This window comes from Diplotaxodon limnothrissa, linkage group LG7, assembly GCF_057381915.1.
Source record: "Diplotaxodon limnothrissa isolate DT_005_m linkage group LG7, D_limnothrissa_male_GT1.1, whole genome shotgun sequence".
NCBI classification, from domain to species: Eukaryota; Metazoa; Chordata; class Actinopteri; order Cichliformes; family Cichlidae; genus Diplotaxodon; species Diplotaxodon limnothrissa.
Genome location: NC_140602.1, coordinates 7,923,996 through 7,950,454, shown reverse-complemented (window position 1 = coordinate 7,950,454; position 26,459 = coordinate 7,923,996). Strand labels below are relative to the sequence as shown.

The following is a 26,459-nucleotide window of genomic DNA, read 5'->3' as shown; positions in this document are numbered from 1 at the left end:
ATTTTACAGGATAGACAATATAAACATATTTAAAATTAAAGGAATTTGGAATGTACATTGTGCCTTGGTTTAGAGTGTCTGAAAGAGAGTTTAATTTTACTTAGAATGGGGAGTAGACTAATAGGGCTGCTATTGACACCATTAAAAACGTCATTCTTGTTTTTAGGAATGGGAATTATTTTCGATTCTTTCCACTGCAATGGAAATAAGCTGCATGCCAAAGATCTATTAAATATGCGACATATAGGAAGGGACACAAACTTGGCTGCAACTTTGAGCAGTTTACTGTCTATGTTATCAGAGCCAGAGGATGTATCGTCAGGAAGTGATATCAATAAGCGCTCTACCATCTCCGCATTCACTGCCTCAAACTTAAATTGGCATTGCTTATTATTCATGATAACATCCTGTATAAGACGACGTGATAAGGTGGGATCGCCTCTGCTCATATTAGATTTTAAATTTGTTATTTTATTGCTGTAGTAATTCACAAAATAATTGTCCTTAGCTTTACTTATAAACGTACCACCCGTGTAGATGTGAGCCACCACCGGAGCAAGCTCTCTACCCATTATATTATTTAAAACTTTCCACACCTTCTTGCTGTCCTTATTGGCCTCCTTGAGCTTGGGTTGATAATATTCTTTCTTCTTGCGCCTATTCAATTTAGTTACTTGATTTCTTAACTCGCGATATCTTGCCCACTCTTGTGGACTGACAGACTTATGTGCTTTTGCTATATCCCTTTCTGACATTGCAGCCCTAAGTTCATTATCTAGCCAAGGTGCGTATTTCTTTTTAACAGTAAATCTTTTTAAGGGGGCATGTTTGTCAGCCAGGTAGCAAAAGTTTTCAATAAACATAGATAATGCCATATCAGGGTCACGCTCGAGGCAGATGTCAATCCAATGAATTTCTTTTACATCATTAATATACTTATCTGCATTAAAATTTTTGTATGATCTATGAAAAATAATCTTTTGTGAAGTTTTCAGTGGTTTCATTTTCTTGGTCAAACCTACAAGATTATGGTCACTATAACCAACTGGAATAGAAACAATATTAGAGCAATGCTCAGGAACATTTGTATATATGTGATCAATACATGATGATGACCTATGACCTCCTGCGTTGACTGTGACCTGGGTGGGAATGGTGATCATCTGAGACAGGCAACAAGCCGACGCTGATGAACTTATCTTTTTCCTTAAAGGACAAGAAGGAGCCGACCAATTGATATTAAAGTCTCCTAATAAGAACATGTCTTTGTTTTCCTCAGTTACTCTTTCCAGCATTTCACAGATTCGTTCTACATACAACATATTACTACTTGGGGGTCTATAGCAGCAACCTACTAATGCAGGCCTGCCATAGAGCGGGTGTAACTGAACCCACACAATTTCCAGATCGTCAAGCGTTAAGTCCATACGTAGTTTGCTTGCCATATTATCATTAATGTATAGGGCTACGCCCCCCTCCAAATCTGTTTCTGTCCTTCCTATACAATTTATAACCTTTTATTTCAAATTCATTATTCTTAAAGGCATCGTCTAAATGAGTCTTGGAAATAGCCAGCACACTTATCGTATTTGTTGACAACAGTGACTGAATTTCCTGAATCTTATATTTAAGGCTACAAATATTGACATGAGCTACTGAAAAATCTTTACCGGAGAATCCGGGAATAAGTATAGGGTCAGACATCTGCAGACCGATCGATCTCAACAGCTACAGATGACAACATTGCTGAAGTCTAAATATTAATTCCGGAGTTCTGTGACCTTGGTTTAACCAATAATTTGTCATATTTCAGGACGGCAATATCACCTCTGTCTCTGGCCGCTCTCAGCTGTGGTAACAGTTCTTTCCTCCTCTTCCTGATGGACTCTGAAAAATCCTCATTGATGCAAAGATTGATACCTTTCAGTTTTTTGGCAGATGAGAAAATTAATTGTTTATCTTTAAATCGTTGTAGTCTGACCACAATCTGCCTGGCTCGTCCATTTTCCTTGTATGGACCGACTCTGTGAGCGCGTTCAATTTGAATGCTGTCACTATCCAGGCCCAGCTTGTTCTTCAGCATATGTCGGACTTTCTTCTCTGATCCTTCCCACGTTTCTGCTTTTTCATCTATTAATCCATCCACCACAATGTTGTTCCTTCTCGATTGATTTCCTAAATAATCCATCTTGGTTGCTAATTCTCTGTGTTCCTCACGAAGGTGCTGACCACCGATTCAAACTCTTTTAGTTTGCTTTTAATGCACCTCTCTTCAGTTTGCAGCTCGGTGACAACCCCATCCGTGAATTGCAGGCTGGATTTAACATCATGTACATCCCTCAGAATGCTGTCCAACCTTTTGTTAGTTCCATCCATGATTAATTGGACAAATGTCTTAAAGTTATCTTGCTGTTGGTGAATTAGATCTTTGTAAAACTCCCGTTGCTGTTCCAGCATAGCGTTCAGCGTGCTAACACTGACATAGCGTCATCCTCTGCCGGTAGCACCTTAACGGCCTTCAGGGGCGTATCGACCAGATCGTTTTGCCCCCCCACCCATGAAGATCGCTTCGTGTACAATGGAGTTCACAAAAACGTATATGTGAATCAAATTATACGTGATACGGTGCGATAGGGCTGAACGATTATGGAAAATAATCTAATTGCGATTTTTTGCCCCAATATTGCGATTGCGATGCGATATGCGATTATTTTTTAAGGTCTTTGTCTTCTGTATTATTAAACAAAGACAAGCAATACATCATATAGTATGGCCAATACTATATTACATTAATTTTAAACTGTTCTTTCCTGGAAGACAGACCTCTGTTATGATGACATGAGGTGATGCATGAATTGATGACTGACATTTTTATTTAACTTCTTCAATCACAACAGTATATTTGAACATACACAATAGTTTATTTTTAGCTTACAAACATCTGAGCATAAAGTGCTGACAAGGAACCCTGGTGTAAACATTAAAATGAAAGTCAGTACAATGTGCAGATTGCAGAAATATACATAAACAAAATCAGTGGCTTTACCACACTCAGTTTTTCGACATCTGTGAACTACTAGACAGTCATTCAATTAAAAAATAATATTAAATAAATAAAACTAATAAATAAAAAAATACACACATCTTACTGATCTTTGCAGTCAGTAACATTACACATAAAGTGCAAACATAATAGCAATTGTATAAACACACACACAAACACGCCTTTAAAATTTAAAGGCGTGAAATTGGACGGTCTAGCCTTCTGATTAGCGTCACCGCTGTCTCGGTGGAGTTTAATAAACTCGGCCGTCTGCTTCTTGCTATCTAAAATATAACCAGACACTGGTGTAAATTCTCGACTGTCTCATACTTCTGTTTAATAAGTTTTCTGTTTGACGTTTAGTCAGCTGTGTGAAAACCAAGGAGGAACCCACCCGGGGGATTAATAGTTTTATTTTATCTAATCTAATAACTTTAATCTCAGCCAAACCGATTTACTCACGAACAAACAAAACACTGAAAAAAGCCCAACAATAACATTTTTAGGTTGTCTAAGTGACTTATATATTACGTTTAACCCGAGCAGCGAAACTCCGCGGTGATCTGAAAATGATGTGCCGGGAGTTGTGCCGTTCTCGGCCGCATCAGTAACCCTCGAGCTCCCGGCTAGCTGTCGAGCTGGTGGGTAGCAGACGCCTCTGAAAACGTCGAAGCACTTTTGCAAATATGGGATATCTTGATAAACCGAGCAGATATTTGATGTTTACACAACTACTTTCTCGCCTGAAAATATGTTAAAAGTTTATTTTGTGACCCAGAAAGATTAGTATGAGTAATTTTAAAACTTAGTAGCGGCCGCCATTGCTGGAAACTGGAGTTTGGCTGGGCCGCGCTATGAATTCTGGGATATGGTAGTAATTTGGACAGCCTTCGGCACGTCGCTGTGACGTAATCGGTCTACAAATGCGGCCTCAGGAGGATGCAGCCCATGAATTTGGACATGTCCAGAGTATAATCGCAGCCTTTGCGGTTAGAAAATTGCACTTGATCATGTCGCGATATTATCGCAAATGCGATATATCGTTCAGCCCTACGGTGCGACGTTCTTTCCACACTCGCTGCAGTGAACTCGACGTGTCATGCAAACTATGTCTTATGGAGTGAAATGATTTTCAGTTCAAGTTATCATTAATATGTTAGGAGATCAGAGGAGCAGCACAACACTGCAAGTCTACAGCCATCTGTAAAACATGGCAGAGGCTCTGTCATGGTTTGGGGCACATTTCACCCAATGGTGTTAGGGGAGGGGGTCTTATCAAAATGGATGATTTATGAACACAGAAAAAGATATCAATCCACTATCAGGAAAGCATCTGACTGACAACGGCTTCATTTTTGGTGCAACAATGATCCCAAGCCCACAACCAATGCCGTTTAAGCCTGCCTGGAAACAAAAACACACAAGTGGAGCACTATCAGTCATGGATTGGCCTCCCCAAAGCTCGGATGTCAGCATTATGAAGACTACTTAAAGGAATTACAAGAAAACTGCCCAAGAGAGTTCAGGCTGCGTTGAAGAATAAAGGTAGTCATACTAAATGTGGAATATCAAGCGTGTTAGAACTGTTTGAGCTCTGGGGTTTTGGGGGAGTTTTGTTTTGCCTTATATACTGTATATCCATTGCACATGTTTCAATAAATCACTACACCTATTCCCTATTTACCTAGCAAAATATAAAGAAATGAGGCCAATTCAAGATTTTGCACAGTTCTGCAAAATAACTAATTAATTAATCTCTTTTTTCTATTGTATCCAATTTTACTGTTACCTCTTACCACATTACTAATATCATCCCTATTTGAATTTTGGACTGATTTTCTTCCCTCTGTGTCAAAACACTACCTCTTAATAAAAGCTGGAATGGATGCAGCAGCTCTCTAACAGATACGTGTTTAATTTGTGACAGATGGAATTGAAAAGCATCCAAAATAAATGAAAACACACCATTACTTTGATACTACAAGTCCTTATTTTCCACTCAACCAGTGATTTTGCCACAGGCTGTTAGTGCAGTAGATGTCAGCTTAACCAACTATGGATACCAGAGATAAAACAGACTTTCATGAACATATGGATACGGTAATTGTATCCATGGGGTAGCAGCTGTGCAAATATAGAGAGAAAAAGATTCACCAATGAGAAATTAGATGAAATTGAACTAGCTCGGGCTTGCAACTTTGGATCACTGGTCACAATCACTTCAAGAGGGCAAGAAAACAACTATAAATATGTACTTGTATGTGTGCTTTAACAAAAATCACTGCTTTCTCAGTGAATGGGCCCTAAGAACACCCCTCTGTTCAGTATGATTTATTCACACTTGAAATAGCCAAGAAGCCTGAATTTCACCAGACCACAATGACAAAGCCTATGCTGACAGTAATCCAGATCACATTGGCTCAGTCACATATATATAAAGGTTTCTCAGTGGAGTTCTTGAGTTGTGTTCACTACATCCTCTTACAGGTGGACATTACATATTACCCCACTAATGTACACATATGTTAAACCTCCTCATCCATGTACAAAAGAAGGGGGTGGGGGAATAATGACATTACTGACACAACACTGTGATCAATAGAGAGTAAGTCAAAATTATTGATGGTCTGTGTATCTGATTCAATTATAATAAAAAGACATTCTGTGGTTGTTGTCATTGATTTTCCTGAACAGATGATGTCAGAGTGTAAGACTAGATTTTACTGTTCAGCCAAACCCACATCTGTGACAGAATAAGGGACCCACTTCCATTTTAGACATTTCCCTCATCACTCCTCTCCTCTGTTTTCCCCAAAACACACTTTCCTTACCAACCCTGTCGCTCTGCAGTCAAACTGACAGTCAGTCTGAGCACAAGTCGTGCCCCAGACTAAAGGAAAGGACAAAACGGATAAATCAAAGTGAAATGGCATTTCAGTTTAATTGCATACACGGACATTTATATGCATCAGCATTTACGCCAGCTGGACAATGAAGGCAAGCAATGCTGAGTTAAATTACATTTTCCATTGCTTCATTACTTAACACCCGTGCGCGGAGATTTTTACCCCGAACTCACTCAACGGGACTGCAGCAGAGACAGGAGAAGCTGCCCAAGTCTTTAGACTCCACTCCTTTAAACTCCACTCCTAATTCTAAACGGTTACACACGAAAACACGTGAATGTCCTCCATCTGTTTTGGTCCCCATCCCCTTCTTTCCACTCTCCTAACTCTGCTCAATGTAAAAAGGCCCTTTTGGCATGAAAGTGCTCCACATATTTGCTCCAGTGAAGTCGATTATTATTCCAAATTCTGACAGATGACAAACATACTGCACTCACTCGCCCAACCAGCCTCAGCATTATGGCATGAATATTTTCACACTGGTAGATATTGATCCCTTGTGGCTAACTCTACCTCTTACGTAACTCACTGTCATATTGGTCCAGGAATATTTGAAAAAGGCAGTCGGCCACTGAACTACTGCAGCTAGGGACTCACTCACTTTTGTCCAGGTGCACTCAGTCCCCCTTGTGTCTTCAAGGACAACTAAATCACCAACCTTCTTCTAGATAACAATGGAATGACTGGATCTTCCTGAGCCACCAGCCTGACTCCAAATTCCATCTGTAGGAGAATAGAGAAATGATTGTTCCTTTACCACTCCAAAACAAACACAGTAGGTAACTTGCATTCTCTGCAAGATTATGTCTGCAGATGGTCAGTGATCACCAATGGTCACTCTATTTAATTATTCTCAACAAAGCAGGTTTACTTTTTCCCTACTCTTATTTTTTTCTTTCGTCTGCCCTGTCAGCCTCTTTCTGTCTTCTTTTAAACACCACTCCCTCATATCTCTGCTTGCCTTTGGCTCTCAAACAACATCAGAGTTTTACACACCCGGTCAAGGTCAACCAACACCCACCATTCACTGATAACCTTCGCAGCTGTTGCTGCAAATGTGCTGACTGTTTAACCTCAGCTATCGCTGAAAAACAAATACATATACACATTGTTTATATATATACGCTTATGCATAGAAATCGACATGTCACATAATTTGTGTTTATCTGGGACAGACAGAGAAACAAAAGATAGTGATGGACAAATGAGGGCGTCACAGCCTCAATCTCTAAAAATATACATCTCACGACTCCTGGTTTTTAACAGGTCGTAGGAGGTCCAATGAAGAACATGAAAAATGATTGTTTTTTTACCTAACTGAGATGTCGTTATAAAAGCAGCTTATAATGGGGACCATGAATGTAAAACCTGACTGAATTAGAAATGGCACACGTCCAGGGCTTCTGACGTGTGAATCAGTGGAGCTTGAATCTGAAAATGGAGTTCAGCAAGTTCAAACACAGATGAAGATGGATTGGGCCTATTACACTGGTATGTATCTTTCAACAGCTACAACATTTTCCTTGAGAATATGAAATCACCAAATCTAGGGGTCTGGTGCCAAAAAGTCCACAGTCTGTATTTAAAAGTGAGCACTTGATTCATTTGAAACCTAAACCCTAATGATGTCATGAGGAACAGGTCAAAGAAGATCACCTCTTCTTTGAGTGACACTGGTTGGCAGGGGAGAAATTAATAGGATATATAAATGTTTGATTGCACTGATCAGAGCTGAACCTGAATATTCAATTATTTTGATATTGTTCTTTTCAAATGCTTAAATGCTTAACTCAGACTCTCAACATCTTTCCTGCTCAGAGTAGTAATCTGATTCCCATGTCCAATCTCCCATACATATGCGTGTATTTATTTGGTGTCCACAGCAATCTTCTCTATTCATCATTCAGAAAAAGTAATGTTCTGAAAAAAAAAGGAAAGGTGGAGTGTGGGAAAGAATGAAAAATTTAAATGCCCTTTGCTAAATGTTGCGAAAAACCCAAGAGACACAAGTAAGGGATCAGGATCTGGATAACTTCCCTTCCAGATGAACACAGGGGCCAAATTTATAACTAGTCTGCCACATACTAACAAATACGGTTACAAAATTGGCAGTCTGGTGGTTTACGTGAATAGTGTGGCCTGAGATGGAGTCAAAATCCCAGCCTTAAGTATTTTTATAGGCCATTCCTCTTTCACTTCACCTCATTGTTATTAACTTAGCAACACTGTCACTAAATTTAGCAACAGCTGACACCCGGTTAACGGCATTCCAGCAGGAAAAAAGGGCTCCTGACTACAAATATGGTGACTTTTCAGTATATTTTGTCACCAATCAGAACTACCAAATACCTTTAACTAAATGGTGTTTGACACAATGCTGCCTTGAGCAAAGCAGATGATATGTGACATTAAATATAACACGTGAAGGTGTGTGAACCACAGTTTGTTTTGCTAATTTCTTGGAAAATGCACCACCATGCTAATGTGAAAACAGCGAGTCAGACAAGATAATCCAAGATTTTCTAACATCTGTTCTCAGCTTTTGCAACAGTTTATAAAAGGGACCCATTAAATCTTTTCTGCTTTTGTGTGCATGCATCTGTGTGCACATGTTTCCATTAAGTGGGATATTAAACACAAACTGATTAGAAAATGCATCCTGAGAGTATACAAGCATAAAACTTATTGCAAAATTACATAAATATCTCCCGCTATTAAAGCTCATTCATCAGCTTAGGATGTTTACTTCACATTATTTATCAGTATCACCAAATCACTCCACAGTTTGTGCTCATATAATGCGGTAACCAGCCGAAGCAGAACACAATTTATGGGTTTAAATGAACAAAAGAGATGTTAAAGTTCTTGATGATGGCCATGATGGCTGATGCATGCACAGACAAAAGTAATTAGATCAAGAAAAAAAAAAGTCACAACTCTTGATGTATGACATTGTGAAATTCCAGCATAATCCTAACTGCACTTTCTTCTGTTGATTGTGGCGCTGCAAGCTTGACCTTTTTTCACTGGAATTGAATTTTCCAATGTTATTCTGGCACATTTGTCACTCTCTTTTCTTTTTCCAAATATATGAATCACAGCCTGTCTGTCTATAACATAACAGCTTAGAAGTGAAGCTACTGAGGAAATAAAAAAAAACAACTTGGCGGTGATGAGGTAATAACGAGGTCTTCACAGTTAACTGCTGGATCCTCATGAGTTTTAAGTCTTTTCTTTCACACTGTGTTAAGATGAAGTGCAGTTTAAGAATGAAAATGGGTACATTTTGTGTGTGAATCTTGCTTTTCTGTCAGAGCTGAGGCGGGAATGAAAGCAGAACACAACAAGAGCCAGCTAAAATACCCTCAGATAAGATTTTGTGTGTCCCCGGTCACTTGGTTAAAATTGATCCAAGCAAGTCTATGGCACGGAAGAAAACACCATGTGTGCCGAATGTCTACCCCCTTGTGGACGCAAGACATATTACTCAGTCTTTTTTTTTCATGCAGGACAATCTAACATAAGAATAAATATATTAAAACCCCACACAAATAAAAACTGGCAGACTGGGTGCAGTTGGATTAGCACAGCTGTTATTGTGGAGGTATGTGAATCCTCAAGTGCTCACTGTCCTTGTGAATACAACTGTCAGGTTAATCTCCATTAACTGGAGACAAACATGTGGTTTTACTATTTATGCCAAGCAACGTCGAAAACCTGTAGAGGCTGCCAACTCTGAGCCCTACAGGCTTTTAATGAACGCAAAGCAGTGTGCAATTAACCTGCAAGCTGATGAAAAATCACACTATTGTCTCATCTGTTCCAGCTTTACACTAATAAACCAAAATATAGCAATGGCCCACATCCTCTTTACACACACTGCATTGCTCATTCAGCTCTCACTTCCTCTTCCCATCTGTCTAGTGAGAGTGAGGTTGGCACTCAAAGCACCCGGGAAAAGGATACAGGAAAGGAGATTTTTCTGAAACTGATCCTGAACTCTGATAGGTCTTTCCGCACAGACGGTGAATGACTCGGTTTCTTGGAGGCACGACTGCAGAGAGACATAGGCAGTTTACATCCCAGCAGTTGCAGAACTGTTTTGGGTGCCTTCTGGCAGCATGGCTAATCTCTGGCACTGATCTCAGAACTATTGCTCAGACAGTCATTCGATATGGCACAGTCTTGGCTTTGTGCTGTCGATTAATCAAAGAATTTTCTTGGCATATAACAACAGCTGGGACAAAGAGCAGTTTGAGTATTCAACAGAAGTAGCTGTGCATAAAGATAATTCAAAATAGACACCACATTGCAAACAGCCATCTTGTGCTTCAGCATCTTGCTTTAATCAGACACAGACAGATTCCATTCACTGGCAATTAAAACCCTCTCTCAAGACGGATACAAATAGTGCCATTCATCACAAACTGGGCAAACTCTTTTTGTATTTCACTTCCTAAGTCTGTCTAAAGCAATTTTTTGTCAATGATTATCTTCCCCGTATGCAACAAGCCAATGTACAACAGTCAAAAAATGCACAAGCACACAGAAAATATGATCTTGCGTGGGATAAAAGATCATTTTAACGATAATTAATATCAACTTGAGCCACATAAAAACGAGATTCCAAGTACAATACAACTGTATTCACAAACTACAGGTTTGTTCAGAACCTTTGAGGGAAATTAACACTGATAGTGAAATCAGCATTTGTGTGAGTAATTCAGGCTGTGTAATAAAGTGGATATATGTCATCCAGCGCCAGTGTTGTGAAGGGGTTTTAATACACTCGAGGGAAACTGGCCCCAATCTGAGGTTACAGCAACTCCAAATCCACTGATAACAACAAGAATAATTACCATCACTATCCACAGTTTACAGCACAGAGAGAGTGGCAGGGCATTTGCCATCTGCCTTGAAACCAACGTGACTCCCCAGCTGTATTATGGATATTATTGTTGGCTGTGGGAAAGGTACTTCTTCTCAGCAGGGATAAATGGCATCCACATGACATTTATGAGGAGCATTTGTGTTGATCATTTCATAACAGCTCGTGCAGGTGGAGCCCTTTTCTCCTCAAAGGCTTTATGTCACCCACCAAATGATGAAGCCACTGCTTCAGATCATGCACAGCATTCTCCCATCAAATACACACAAAGAAAGCCACTAGCTGTCAATCATTTTAACTGACCCAGTCTCTCATATCCCACAAAAAGAATCATCAGTGATTGCCAGGCAGCAGGTCTATAAAGCCTAGTGTTTAAACCGTCTAGACAGACTGGGGGACTGGCAGCCCTGGGCATCTGAGCAGTACGCTGCACCCTTGTTTAACCACAACGATTGCTCCACTGTCATTTAACACCATAAATCAACTTCTTGCATATAAACAGCCTATAAGTGTTTTATACTTTTAAAAGCTCAGTGAAGGAATTTCCTTTTGATTAAACACATTAGCAGACTTGATTATGACACTAAACACGGCAGTATAATAAATCACAGTAAAACTACCATATAGATTCTTAGGTTCCAAAACAATGTGCACCGCACGTGTCTGGGTTGATTTTGCAGCTCGGTGGGGAAAAGTGAGACAAAGCACAATTGTCTTTGAGACTGAACTGAAACACTGTTTGAAATGCATGCACAGTAAGCAACACCGCACTGAGGTGTGCAAGTCTAACATTTCACACAGTTATCAGGGCAAATAAGAATAGCTGGGACCCTGGGCAAAGTTTTCTTCTTGCCAAAAAACAAATATTATTTCCCCTCTTTAACTGGCCAAAGACTGACAGAGACATACTGTACTAGGCCTCTCCTCAGTGTTTCCAGCTGAAACCTCACATAGCCCTCAATTTAACATGGCTTGCAGTGATGGCTGGAAAAAATTAAACCGCTGCTCACATTATCATATTAATTACCACAGCGTATTTTCGCTCACCGGGAGGTGACAGAATGACAGAATGAAGAATCACAAAAATGAAAGTGCTGTCTAACCAGAGGAATTTGTTTACACGGAAGTCAAGGGGCAAAAAAAGAAAAGTAGAGAAACATTCGTAAACAGTAAGAGAAGACTTGCAGAAGAAGCTAATTGCAACATCAGGCTGACAGATCTCACACTGAGGCAATTAGCACACTGAGCTATGTTGGTGCTTTTCAAGATCCCCAGACTTCCTCGAACTAAATACAAGTCTGTGACTGTATATTTAGGAATCTGCAAATGTAGATTAAAAAAACACTGAGAGTGGGAATAACTTATGCACAGCTTTGACAAGACCACCAAACAGTCGGGCTGCTGCGATGTGAACTGATAGTGTCTAGCCCTTGTACGAGCCCCGCAATATCATTGGAAGGAAGTGGACCTGTTATTGTTATGACCTCAAAGGCTTTGGGTGGTCCACACACGCACAAAGAGACAACCAGAGAAAGACAACAGACAGCAGGCACACGCAAACACAGCTATGGGGAAATATTTTGATACAAGCTCTCCAAACACCTGCCATTTCTGTGCACCGTTCCACTGACCTACAAGGGCATGCAGCGCATTCACCACAGATGGTATTTAATCTCTGGAAGGATATTTTTCTGTATAACTAATGCAAACTGTTTCCAATAACACATCTGCACAGACAAGCTCATCCAGTGATGAATCATAATATTCCAAACAGTATTTAAACTTAACAATATATCTATAAACAAATGCACACACGCGCACATGGAAAGAGATATGCATCAGTCACAGCGTAATATAGTTTCCACAGTCTGTCAGTGAATGAGAGCCGATACTGGCAGAGGTTCATCGTGGCTAAAGTACAACGCAGACCTGTCCAAACAACATGTTCAGCCTCGCCCAAAATAAGCAGGAGAGAGCTAATCTCCACACAAAAGACACGATGCTGAACGCATTAGCACGACAAATCCGAGAAAATACCAAGGTGTTATGCCAAGCAGGGCTTTACTCATCCATTGGTTAGTTATTTTCTTTTCGCACAGTGGATCTAAAATTAGGTCCACTAACAGCCTAACGTAAGGTAACGTGTGCGCGGTGTGCTTTTCTTCTGATGAACACTTGAACCTGTTTGGATTTAGAGGTCACATCAATCTGTTTAAATACATTTCATCAGCACCCAGCAGAGTGAAACATTACTGTATCCTCTTACAGGAAAGAAGCCTGAGCCCTGGCAGGGCGCAGGTCAGATAGCCACCTTCAGACAGACTCAAAAAGATATGCTCATGCTGGCTTTAACAAACCTTTGCAACAGCTCTGTCATGCTCACCTAACACACAAAAATTACACGTACACTCAGAAAAATAGAGACAATCAGTAAGTGGATGTCAAGTGTTCCATTTGTAATATGGTGTTTAAATCATGATTTTGATCCACTGAAAAAGAGGTGAAACTCACCTCCAAAGTCCCTTCAGCCTTTAAAAGGTCCATCTCCTGGCTGATAATGCTGTCACAAACATGCTTAGCAATGTGCACAGCTTTAACCAAACCTCATCACACAGAATCAAAGTAAAAATTTACTGGACAAAAGTTGTAACATCAGAGGCTTTGTGAGCGGTTGTGAACAGGTGAGGTAGAGTAAATGGGTCAGGGTGTGCATTAGCAAAAAGCAAAGACACAAGTCAAAAAAGTGAAACGTTACTTTCTTATTGTTTCACATGAGTAGTGTTTTAGTGCCATATTGTGGGGTTTTCTGAATGCAGCTGAACTACATCCTGCACCCAACCTGCAGCTTTTTATGATTCACTATGTTTTATAGAGTAATGCCCTAAATTAGATGCAATTCTGTTGGCTCGGGGCTACAACGGTACTGCAAAAAGCTTGGAACACACACACGTGATGAACACAGCAAAATAAATTACATTTAAAAAAATTGTGTATTTATTAAAACACCTTCAGACTGCTCCTATTTATCACCATTCCCTTTAATTTTTAAGAGAGGAATAAAGTCTTCTTTTTTTATTGAAGGTATGGTTGAGTTATTCAAATAAGCATCTGTGGGGGTTTTCTTGTCTTAAAAAGCTGCCCTGTTGACTGGTAGGGAAAGTACAATACATAATGGAAGGTATTTTCTGTGTTTTTGCATGACTGTTAAAAAGATTTCTGCACTGAATTACAGACATTAAGCAATTCCTTAATTCGCTTCAGGGAAGAACAGTTCATGCTTTTGCACACACATCTTTTTTTCTAAATCTTGATAACTTGTGAGGAAAATATTTTCTCAAGATGCTTTATACTGAGCTGGGGGCTGTTGTTAATAATGTGTTCTATAAACTGTGTTGAGGCCCAGAGGTGGTTAATGACAAAGCACATCTCACACCAAATGTTCCTCTTTGTTGGATTTCTTCCATTTTAATTAGATCGGTTATGCATTCAGTGGTACATCCTCTGGATTACCCAACTGCTCCTTGCTAGAAATTTACAGTATAGAAGCAGATTGCTTGGGGTGATTAGACTGATTGGGGTAATCATATTCAACGGTAAGTTCAACAAAAGATCAGTCACCCATGCCCACATTTCAGATACTTACTAAAATAAGCAATATACCATCAGTATGTCATGATATTTGAGAGCTAAGAACCTAGAAATTTACTAAGACAATATATATATATAAACAACTTCAGCAATCATCACTATTATATCACTGCCTCCTAGTGGCTGGAGCTGGATTCACAGGCCATTGCATGACCAGGAATGCTCTGCTCCAGTGGTTCCACATTTTACCACTCTCTGCTCCACAGAGTGCTCTGGAGAGCTGGAGAACAGTTGCACCGACACTGTGTGAAGCTTCCTGCTGACAAAACCGAATAATTTTCCAGTGACACTGGAAAAGTAGACTTGCATTCAAGACAAGAGCGCAACCAAAAAATGCAGAACACAGTATTTTTCAGCATGTACTTACTCTTCTAATACCCCTCAACTCAAAGAACTTATATATAGCACAACTGTAGCTTAAATCTGGACTTTTAACTACTGAACCTTAAGATATACAATGTTTGAACTCACTGACACTTCAGGGAAAGTGCTGATAATAGTCTTAACACCTTCCCATTGTAGATTTATGTTGCATTTTGAAGCAGCTGGAACGTTCTGGGTCGTGTTATGCAAAACGAAGCTTTAAAAATAAGCCTATTCCATGCAGTTGTCAACACTGTGTTGCTAGCACTGACAGTTCTTACAGTACATCCAGCAGTTTTGATCAGGCATTTTTAGCCTGACAATGAAGGAATCCAGTGGGGTTACTGTTAATACAAGTCAAAGACCGCCACAATCTTCCACAAAGTAGAAAAAACATTTGCAAAATTTGTCACCCTTTAATATTATGCTATGTGAATGCTTTTTTCCTGCATTTATAAAATAAATCTACTACACTGAAAATTGTGACCTTGTATTTCTGGTAAAAGGCCTAAAAGTTTTGCAATTAAATGTTTACCTTTACAGAAGGATGTTAATGTGTTTGTTTGTTTGTTTGTTTTTTACCACGGATGGTCATGAAAGACAGACAAATTGAATACATTATACAATACTTACATTAATTGAATCTGTATGTTATACTGTGTAACATTAGAAGGTCACATACATGGCATTTGGCACTAAAGATACATACAATCACATACAGTTGGTATACATGCATTACAAAACAATAATTGGCTATTAATTCATCCATCCATTCACTTCCGCTTATCCTTTTCAGGGTTGCTGGAGCCTATCCCAGCTGCCATAGGGCGAGAGGCGGGGTACACCCTGGACAGGTCGCCAGTCTGCCGCAGGGCTAACACACAGAGACAGACAACATTCATGCTCACATTCACACCTATGGCCAATTTAGACTGATCAATTAACCTGTCCTCACTAACTGCATGTCTTTGGACTGTGGGAGGAAGCTGGAGTACCCGGGTAGAATCCACGCAAACACGGGGAGAACATGCAAACTCCACACAGAAAGGCCCCAGCCTGATGGGGAATTAAACTCATTTTTGCTGTGTAGTAACAGCGCTAACCACCGTTCCACCGTGCAGCAGCAAAAGTAATTTCTCACTTAACTGTTTGAGTTCCTGTTGGAGATGTACCTCTTTGAGCTCTCTGTTGCTTGGTCCCACCCTCCTGTGAGAGACCAGAGGAACAGTGTGTTACATACACAGAGTTATGTAAAATAAGATTCAGATCAGAACCAAAAAAGTCTGATATATCACAAAGAACATGCAGAAGAGCTAAGGCACACATCGATCTTGATGAAAGACAAATACGCACAACAGGATGTTGCCAACAAAATCAGGTAAAATAATAGCTTTTGATGAGCCAAACATTTACAGAACATATGCTGAAGAGGAATTAGTGCGTTTTCAACAATGTGTCTCACTTTTTCCACATTCAATCAGTCGACTGACATTACAAAGAAATACAGCAGTCATAAATCAAAGAAATGTGTTGGCATAGCCTGTTGGCATAGCCACCTTCCTTGAGTTTGCTAAGACGGGCCATGGTTAATGTCTTAGTCAGTAACACTGCTATAAAACCGACAATGATGACAAACCTCTGGCAAAGTTGAAGTTACCAATCTGAACAACCATTCTCATGTTGTGATCCATTCTTAATTTGCAACACAATGCCTTTCAATTCAAAATACAAGAAAAGATTTCAAAGCTATCCAGCAGCCCTAATTGGACACTTGGCAGGCCAGCTTTTGTCCGCGGGCCATATTTTTGACCTGCCAGCCTCATGCTTACTGGAGCCAAATAAAAGTGACTCTTCAGAGTCACAGCATTGTTTTCCAACTCTTTCAGAAAGCCAACAATGAAACAGTAGGATTGCTTCAGCTGTTGAAAAGGAAAAAAAAACAGCCCTGGCAAACTAAACAGTGCAAACAATACTAATCAATCAGAAGAATGACAACAGAACGACCCAACCCAAACACTGCAGTGGTAAAAACGGAATGTCAAACACTGGGATCACATATTTTTTGGTAAGACACAAAAGAGGTTCATGTGTGCTGCATGCACAGCAACAGCTAATGGAATATGATTTCTCCAGGTTCAACAGCAACATAAAAGCAAAAAAGATAGGAATGATTTTGGAATGGCGCATAAAGCAATGGTAACAATGATACTCAGTGAAAACACAGCGGCTTTACTGTTTATCCAGAGTCTGTGCCCACAGGAACATGTGTTTTTATAAACGTCTCCAATGACTGTTTTCATTTATTCACAAATTTACTTCAGGACAATAACATACCCAGCAGAGCAATAAAAATATGTATGACAATGGATGCCAGCATTTTACAGCTTGCTTTAAATAAAATAAATAAATATTCGGCAAAACTTAACTAAATAAAACACGAGTCTGAGATATAGAGGCCTGCCAGAACAGCACAGACAGTTGCTTGTGAGAACATGCTAGGTCCTTTAAAATCAGCTTAGGGTTGAGGAACATTGAAAGTATGTTTTCCTGGTAGCCTCCAGCACAAAGTGGAAATGCTGACAATGAGTCATTTTAGAGAACAGCTTGGCACGCGGTCCTATTTCCAGCTGAACTCAGCCCAGCTGGATAGTGACAATCTGTAATTTATATCTGGTGGTGTTTGAAAAAAGATGCAAAACAAGAACGAGAAAAAAAACACCCCAAAAACTTTTACTTTCAAAACTTGATTTTCAAAGCTTGTTGCCAGACTGGAACTATGATTACTGTACCCCACTTTCGAGAGGGACTTAAATTATATTAAGCACTGTTTTGTTAAAGTGCAACACGAGCATGACCTGCACTTTTTTTCAGAAATAAATACGACAAATTTTATGGTTGAAAAGTCAAGGATAAAGTTAGAAGTCTATATAATTTCCTCCTAAGCAATATCACGTGCTAGTTATGGAGATTGATCCTCTCTGTGGACTAGACACTAAGTAAAAACAACACTACCCAGTCGTGATTCTCTTTTTCATGACAGAAGTCATGGGTATATCCGTTACCCATCTCTCAAACACCATCATAAAGTTCGCGGATGACACCACAGTGGTTGGACTCATCTCAAGGGGGGATGAGTCGGACTACAGAGATGAGGTCAACAGACTGACTGAGTGGTGTTCAGTTAACAACCTCCAACTGAACACCACGAAAACTAAAGAACTTATCTTGGACTTCAGGAAGGGCAGAGCAGACCCGGCCCCACTTTACATTCACGGGAGCTGTGTGGAGAGGGTACACTCCATGAGGTTTCTGGGCGTGCAGATATCTGATGACCTCTCCTGGACTGCAAATACTACAGCGGTGGTTAAAAAGGCCCAGCAGCGTCTCCACTTTCTGAGAGTGCTCAGGAGGAACAACCTGGAGGAGAGGCTGCTGGTGACATTTTACAGAGCCACCATAGAGAGCATCCTAACGTACGGCATAACAACATGGTATGCAGGGTGCTCAGCTGCAGACAGGAAAGTACTGCAGAGGGTCATCAACACAGCCCAGAAGATCACTGGCTGCTCTCTGCCCAGCCTGGAGGTCACTGCAAACTCTCGGTACCTCAGCAGAGCTGGCAATATCATCAAGGACTACTCTCACCCCAGCAACCAACTGTTTGAACTATTACCGTCAGGCCGACGGTACAGGTCACATAAAACCAGGACAAACAGATTCAGGGATAGCTTCTTTCCCAGAGCTATCACCGTAGTAAATAAGCACAAAAACAATTGAACCTATTCCATACCGTCACTGTCATTATATTATGCTGCTATTCATACTGTCATTATATTATGCTGCTATTCATACTGTCATTATATTAATGCTGCTATCCTGTATATATTGTACATACTATTGTTTGAGTACTTACGATTGTTTTTTTTGTACTTTTTATATTTTACATTTATATTTATTATTGAAACTTGCACCAAGGGAGTGGCACTCCAATTTCGTTGTACTCTGTACAATGACAATAAAGGCTATTCTATTCTAAAGGCTATTCTATTCTCAACCCTGTGGCGAAAGTTAGACTTGTAGAGCACAGCCGCATGTGGAAGTCATTGAGAGCAATTAGAGTACAGTAGTTGAGACACTTATACAAACTGTGCAATATGTACACAGAAAAAAGCCACAGTGTGCATCTAGGTCTAATGTACAAGAGGTTTGTATGCAGGCTAGCAAACATGGGTTAGAGCACCATATGGTTCTCTGGGCTAATAGCCAGGGCTGATTAGCCTCAGAGACACGTGAGATACATAAAGCAGATCACTAACAGGTGATGAAGAGGAAACAACAAAGGCATGCTAAACAGAGTGTTTGTTGTTTTAGCAGTTTACTGACCTTACAAACAATACCAAAGAACAATGGCTGCTAATAGAATTTACTGGGAATAGTGTGTGACAGACAGAAATGACAAGACAACTGTACTGCCACAGTATAGTTTTGATATTACACTGAGGGAGGGGGGGGAAGGATTATCCTGTTTTATGCACAAGAATTGAATCAAGGTGGGCTGACTGTGCTTAGTGTGTAATACTGGAAAGCTGTTAACTATAAGCCCACTTTTTTCTTCAAGGACCACGAAGTACACAGTGTACCTTTTCTAGGCCAAACACTGAGATGTATCAGTAACAGACAGAAATGACTGGCACAAACACTGGCTGCACATGAGGATGTAATCTGTTCTTATCAAATAATTGCAAACATGTCTCTCAGGTTACAATGAATCATAGAGGCAGAAAGACAGCGCTCTAGCGTGTTTGTTTCACGCTCTAGAAATCAGATATTGGCTTCATACTTTGGTGATAGCGTTCACATGCTCATTTTAGCTGGCTAGATGGTTGCTAAGCATTGTTATCTGGGAATGGAGTCATTCTCTCAGCAGCTCCTTCAAGATCCCAGTCAAAAACGTAGGAGTTTCCCAGGATTAACTGTTTAACCTGCCAAAATACTAACTTTTTTTGTTGTTTACTATCACTCAGAGAAGAAATGACTACGAAAAGATAAAGTCAAATGCCCAGTTGGCTTAGGCAGGCTGAGGTCTCATCTTCCTTTTTCTCTCTAAAGTTACGGATTTCCTTCACCGCTGATGCCTCTGGCTTCCCACCATCATCACGAGAGCTAGCCAGAAAGATGAGCTAAATAAACTGTATCACACTGCAACCCCTTTTTCAGTGGAAAATTGTGTTTTCTTGTGTGTTCGAGAACACCCACAGCTGTTTTTGCCACTTCTTCTGTGCTTTTCCTGACATAGATCATTTAGGCAGATGTACACTCCACCTGGGAGTTTGGTTGGGAACAGCCAAACCTCTCGTGTTTATTATGGATATGAAGCACGTCCTGTCTTAAAGAATTATCAATGAATCGCTATTCTGAATTGACCCTGAGCTTCTTGCCATTAAATAGATCCTAACCAATGAATGATCCATTCTTCCCAGAAGCTAAACACAAATGCAGAAGAAAGTAGAGACCTGCAATGCCTTCGGAGAACACAGAAAATGCGTGCATAGAGATGTATGTACTTTGGCTGGAAGCGCCATAGAAAGCCTAACATCAAACATGTTATTCTAACAGTCATTTTACATTTGAAATATTTCCAAACAACATTTATGAAAATGTAGTGCAATCAACCAAAATTCTTAAGTTGAAAACACTTCAGATAACCGTTCGTAAATTATCCAAGGTAACTAAGGCCACTGTGTATGCGTAGGTGTTAGTTCTCAAGGATTGGAAGTACTCATTCCAACTCTGAGAACTGCCAAGTGCACCAGTCTTGCCAAGATGTTGATGAAATGATCCAAGAAATTAAAGAAACAATTTGGTGTAAAGAATGTAAGCTGACATGGCCCTGCACCATGGTGCTTGGAGTAATTAGGAACAAATCACATTTTAGTGAGGGAACTAAATGTATTTGCTCACTTATACACATGGCAAGTGTAAAATTCACCTAATTTATGTCAGAAACGATGGTCAGCCATTGCACTGCACTAATTTTATAAAGTTATATTTTGCATTTGTGTGTTAAAATATGGATCCACTGTCCTTACATGTGGTAATGATGGTCAGTTATGCACCCTGGGATCACCAGATCCAAACTCACCCGTATGAGAACATGAGCAGATCTGAGTACCAAATTGGACAAACTTAATGTTGCTAACCTAAGTTGACACAAAACATCCCTTATTTTAAAAAATCCTCTGCAGCTGGTTGGTTTTTTCCATGTATGTTTTTTTTTTCTTTGTTCCGTTTCAGTTTTTACAGTAGATCTATACATACATGGTCCAAATTTCTGTCAGCAGTACTGAACAAGCCCATGGATGTGTCTTCGAAAATCTCCTAAATCTGCCCAGCATGTTCCTCTATTCCCCCTTCACAGTCTCAACACCCTCATCATCTTCCTCATCATCTTCATCTGATTCCAGGGAACTCTAAGGCCATTTAAGCTCCTCGAGACTTATGAGCCCCTAACACAACAGCAGATGCTATAGCCCTGTGTGGGCCTAAAATGTGAAAGCATGCATAGCAGAAAGAGCAGAATTGATATATTGAACTAATACACACGCACGCACACACACACACACACACACACACACGCGCGCGCAGCAACAGTTCTGTCAGAACTGAAACAATAATGACCGAGATCTGTCTAATCAAAATGCAATCACTCAGCACAAGCAGTGACTTCTGATTTTAAGCCCCGGAGTGGAGGTCCTAGTCAATAATGACCTAGATCAGATGTCTTATCATAAGATATAAATGTGAATACCTCTGTTGTACGGTAATATTAAATATAATCCAGAACTACTGTTTACACAGTAATTCAGTTCTACAATGATGTAATGTGGCTAAATTTATAAACAAAACATAGATCAATGAATAAGACGAACAAAGATAAAATGCTGCTTTTTAGAATCTAATAAACCATTACGATCACATGGACTGCTCTGAGTCTATATGAAGAATCCAGCAGACCCATTTTTTGATTTCGTTTTAGAATGACACCATTGTTTGCACTATAATCTGTTTGATATTACTGTCGGTTACTGCATTTTCCGCAAAACTGCAAAATGTCTAATAAAATACATAATGCATGTGCTTCCAAACCAACCAAACCTGCCAACTTCAAATAATAAACAATAAAATAGAAACAATCATCAGAAATTCTTAAGCCCACAGTTTTAGAAGCAAGTATGCAAAACAGCATATTGAATTTGGGTGCAGGACACAGTGAAAGAGTTTAGAAAAACAGTCACTGAGTCTCCGTTCAATTTACTTCGTTTATATTACATAATTACAGTTAGGTCCATAATTTGCTGAGCAATGACACAAAGTTTTCAAATTTTCCTCTGTACAAAAAAACAGATGTGTTTTGGGTGTTTCAATAATCAATAATAAAGAAGTGGTGGATGTGCAGATTTTCACCTTTGATTCAAGGGGTGTAGCAAATGTTTTCATTACAGAAATTATTTTACATAGTATCAAATTTTCAAGAGGCTCAAAATTAACTGGACAATGAACTGTCAGTTTCAAGGCATTTCAGGAGAAATTCATCAGGGAAAAGATTTGGATTTGATTCAGGCACTTAACTTGTATCCGGTAGCTGTTCTCTGGAAATCTCAATATGTGGTCCATAGAGATATTGAAAATGAAGGACTGCACTGGCCAGCTCAGCAACACCAAAATGCCTGGGACTCCACAGAAGCCACTGAATTCTTTCCTTGGTTAAGAAAATTAACATCACAATCTAACTAAGCCAAGAAGACATTTAAGAAGGTAGGCATATCACTGTCAAATTGTACAACTAAGAGAAGCATTCATGAATACAAACACAGAGGATTTACAAAAATGTGCAAAACAAATCAAATGTATTTGGACTGAAAATTAACTTGTATGTAGAATGTACAGAGAAGGAAAGAAAGAGCTCATGATCCAACGCGTATCACATTTTCTGTCAAACATGGTGGGCGCAGGGATACCAGTGGGGATTGGGCAGTAATGTCCTTTGATGATGTGACTGCTAATAGAAGCATCAAGATCAGGCTATACTCTTTAGTCAGATTTAAACAAATGCTGTTAAAAGAATACAAATGAATAATGACCTAAAGCTTACTAGCTTCTCAAGTCAAAGAAACTAGATGTTCTTCAATACCCAAGTCAGTCACCTCATCTCAGAAGAACAGAGCTTTTCAGGTACTGAAGACAGAACTGAAGACAAAGAGATCCACAAATGAGCAGCAACTGAAGTTGAATGCAGTAAAGCGCAAGAAAAGCATAATCCTCAAATGCAGGTGGTTTTTTAGGCTTCAGGTTTATTTATTTAAAGTTATATTATATTATATTATTACTTTTGAGCCTCTAACATCGGGAGGTTGTGCAGAAAAATGACTGTAATTCCAAAATATTTATTACAACAGTTTCGTTAAAGCTGAAAGCCTGCACTGACAATTGTCTCATTGTTGTCCCTGAAGTGTACCTGTGCTATTTAACTGCCCAGATCAATATCCCACACTTGACTAACAGAAAGCCAAAAGACATAGCTCACAAATAATGCCATTATTTTATATTAAAATATAAAGATAATGTAAAAAGACACAGGAGAGTAATATAAACTGGCACCCCTGTCAGGCACTCATACACAGACAGTACAGCTAGCACACATTCTCAGGAATCCACTGTCATGTTTCTGTCAATATTTCTTCAGGTAGCACTCGCTGCATTGTCGCTAGGAATGTTTCAAAGGCAAAGAGAGAGCCAGTTCACTAACGCTCACTTCTCGTTCATTCCTCTAATTCACATCTGCTATCTCTGACGGCAAATTGATCTCAACACAACATCAATAACCGCTTTGTGACCTAATTGTAATGAATGACTCCAGCAATTACATCCTGAAAGTGTAATTAATCCCCTCCTGATTTCACTGCAGGGTGTATCTATCATAACTTTAACAGCAAGCTATTAATCACTGAGGTTTTTGTGCATTTGTACAAAGCATTATTGGGAAGTAGAGATGAAGAAGGCAGGATAAGGATCGACAAATACACTAGGCTCTATGTGGTGCATTCAATTTGGTTAATTTAATACTGGTTTAGCATATGAAGATTAGCTTAGAGGACCTACATATCGATGACTGATTATCTTAGATGAACCCTTACTGGAAGTTAGAAAGGTCAGGGGGGAAAAAAACACATAACCTGTGAGAATGTGCAATTGTGTTTTTCTCATGAGAGTCTAGCTAGTCCCAATAATCATTAAATTATGGTAGACAAACTTGGAGTAAAGTTAGGTTTAGGTTTTAAGTCAGGCAACTAGTCATTTGGGCTGTGGATAGGGGAAGATGCCAGGAAATGAATATAAGTCAATGTAATGTCCCACAACATGAATAAAACAGATGTGTCGGTGCGTGTGCTTGCACCAAACTATTTTACCCACAGATCACATGATCATGAAGAGCTGAACCAGATGCTGGAGAATCACTTTCATAACAAATGACCATCCAACACACAAACCAACAACTTCAGTGCTAATTGTATCATACACTGCAAAATGTCACTGTTACTACATTGATCTTTGATAATCATAACATTATCAGTGACGATCAAACATTATTATGCATGTCATTGTGCAATGACCTCGTGCCACCTTTTTTCCTTGCAAGAAATGACTGATGTCATGTGAAGTGTTCTTTAAAGCAAGATCAGAAGTTTTTGGTTTTCATTTTTTCTTTTATTCCTCCTTGTTAACATTTGATTCATCCCTCGGTCTTCTGGGGTCCACTACCGTCCATACTCACTTCATCACGTTGCTCAGCAGTGACAGCACAGCCTTTGGGTGTTTCCTGATCTTGTCTCTTACTTTGTAATTGCACTAAACTATTGCTGATCCAAGGCACAGCTGGGTGCAACAGCATTCACCTAATTCTCTTCGGCTGTGCTGAGCTATTCAGGCAGGGCGCATCCCTAAAATGAAAAGGTTCTTGTTCAGCACTGATTGCATACATAACTGTCAGAGTTGGAAAGTTACCCCCCTCCGCCCTGCCCCTCCACTTCCACCATAATCATCAAGAATGCACAAAACCCCCGATTGGACCTGAACACCAACACTTGAGCCAATAAACAGTCTGAGCAAAGAAGTTCACATCACATCCGCTTTCCTCTGTTCCTAAATAAAACCAAGCATGTGATATACTTGACTGTGAGTGATTTAATGAGGATCTGTTTCTAGTTCTTTTCAATTTTGCCACACACCTTCTGGAGGTTGTTAGGGAAAATTAATAGAGCAACGTGATGTGACAGGAAGCAGATCAGAGGATGATTATAGATGAACAGTGTGTACTAATCATGACCAATAAGTGAAGAAAACCAGATTTTGGGAATGACTTAGAGTTAAAAAATGTTCCCAATAAACAATGTTATACAAATAAATTTTGAGAAAAAATAAATAAAAGCTGAAAAAACATCAAATTTAGTCGGTCTTTCTGAGGAACAGTCACTTGGTGTGAAAAGGTTCCCAACTGTAGACCAACCAAAGCCATGAACACTGAGGGTGTTTTCACACCTGAGTTGTTTAGTACGTTTAAATTAAACTCTGCTTCAATTTCCCACTTGATGCAGTTCATTTATAGAGATGTAAAACACTGTAAAAACACCCTTTGGAACCCTTTGGAGAAGGCAGTCTCAATCCAGTTCCAATCAAAAGAGGTTTGCAAGTTTGCAAGCCAGGTATGCTTTGGCGTGCAGGAGAGTAAGACAGACACATAGAGTACACAAACTGTAGCAATTAGACATAAAAAGAACAAAATTGCCTAGATAAATACGAATATTGGAAGTAGGGCTGCCACGATTAGTCGACTAGTCACGATTACGTCGACTATCAAAATCGTCGACGACTGATTTAATAGTCGACGTGTCGTTTGAAGCTTTGTAAGATCCTGAAAGACGCAGGAATAAGTAGCAGGATTTAAGAGTGTAATAACAGACTGAAACAGAAGATGGCAGCACTGCATGTACAAGGATGCCAACTGCCGTTAAACCCCGAAGAAGAAGAAGCTGTGTCCCAGAATTCATAGCGCGGCCCAGCTCAGTTTCCAACAATGGTGGCAGCTAGTTGGTTTTACTCTTATTATTCTTTCTGGGTCACAAAATAAATGTTTAACATATTTTTAGGCGAGAATGTAGCTGTGTAAACCTCAAATATCTGCTCAGTTTATCAAGACACCACATATTTTCAAAAGTGCTCCGACGTTTTCAGAGACGTCTGTTACCCACTAGCTCGATAGCTAGCCGGAGGCTAGGCTAGGCTAACTAGAGCCGGGAGAACACCGGACTCCCGGCAAATCGTTTTCAAACCGACCGCCGTCTTTCGCTACTCAGGTTAAATATATATATAAGTCACTTAGATAACTTCAAAATGTTATTGTTTGGCTTTTTTTTAGTATTTTATTTGTTCCTGAGTAAATCGGTTTGGCTGAGATTAAAGTTTTTACACAGCTGAATAAACGTCAAGCAGACAGCTGATTATCAGAAGTGTGAGATGCTCAAGAATTTACTCCGGTGTCCTGTTATATTTTAGA

At 39.7% G+C, this 26,459-nt stretch overlaps 1 protein-coding gene across 2 annotated transcripts in view; it reads right to left on the bottom strand.

The window, feature by feature from the left end:
- znf469 (zinc finger protein 469) overlaps window positions 1-26,459 on the bottom strand; it is a 233,639-nt gene that overhangs the window by 198,779 nt on the left and 8,401 nt on the right. For both annotated transcript variants that reach the window (XR_014906362.1, XM_085359086.1), the window contains exon 2: window positions 15,995-16,054. The gene's annotated coding sequence lies outside the window, so the exon portion shown is untranslated. The remainder of the gene's footprint in view (window positions 1-15,994; window positions 16,055-26,459) is intronic.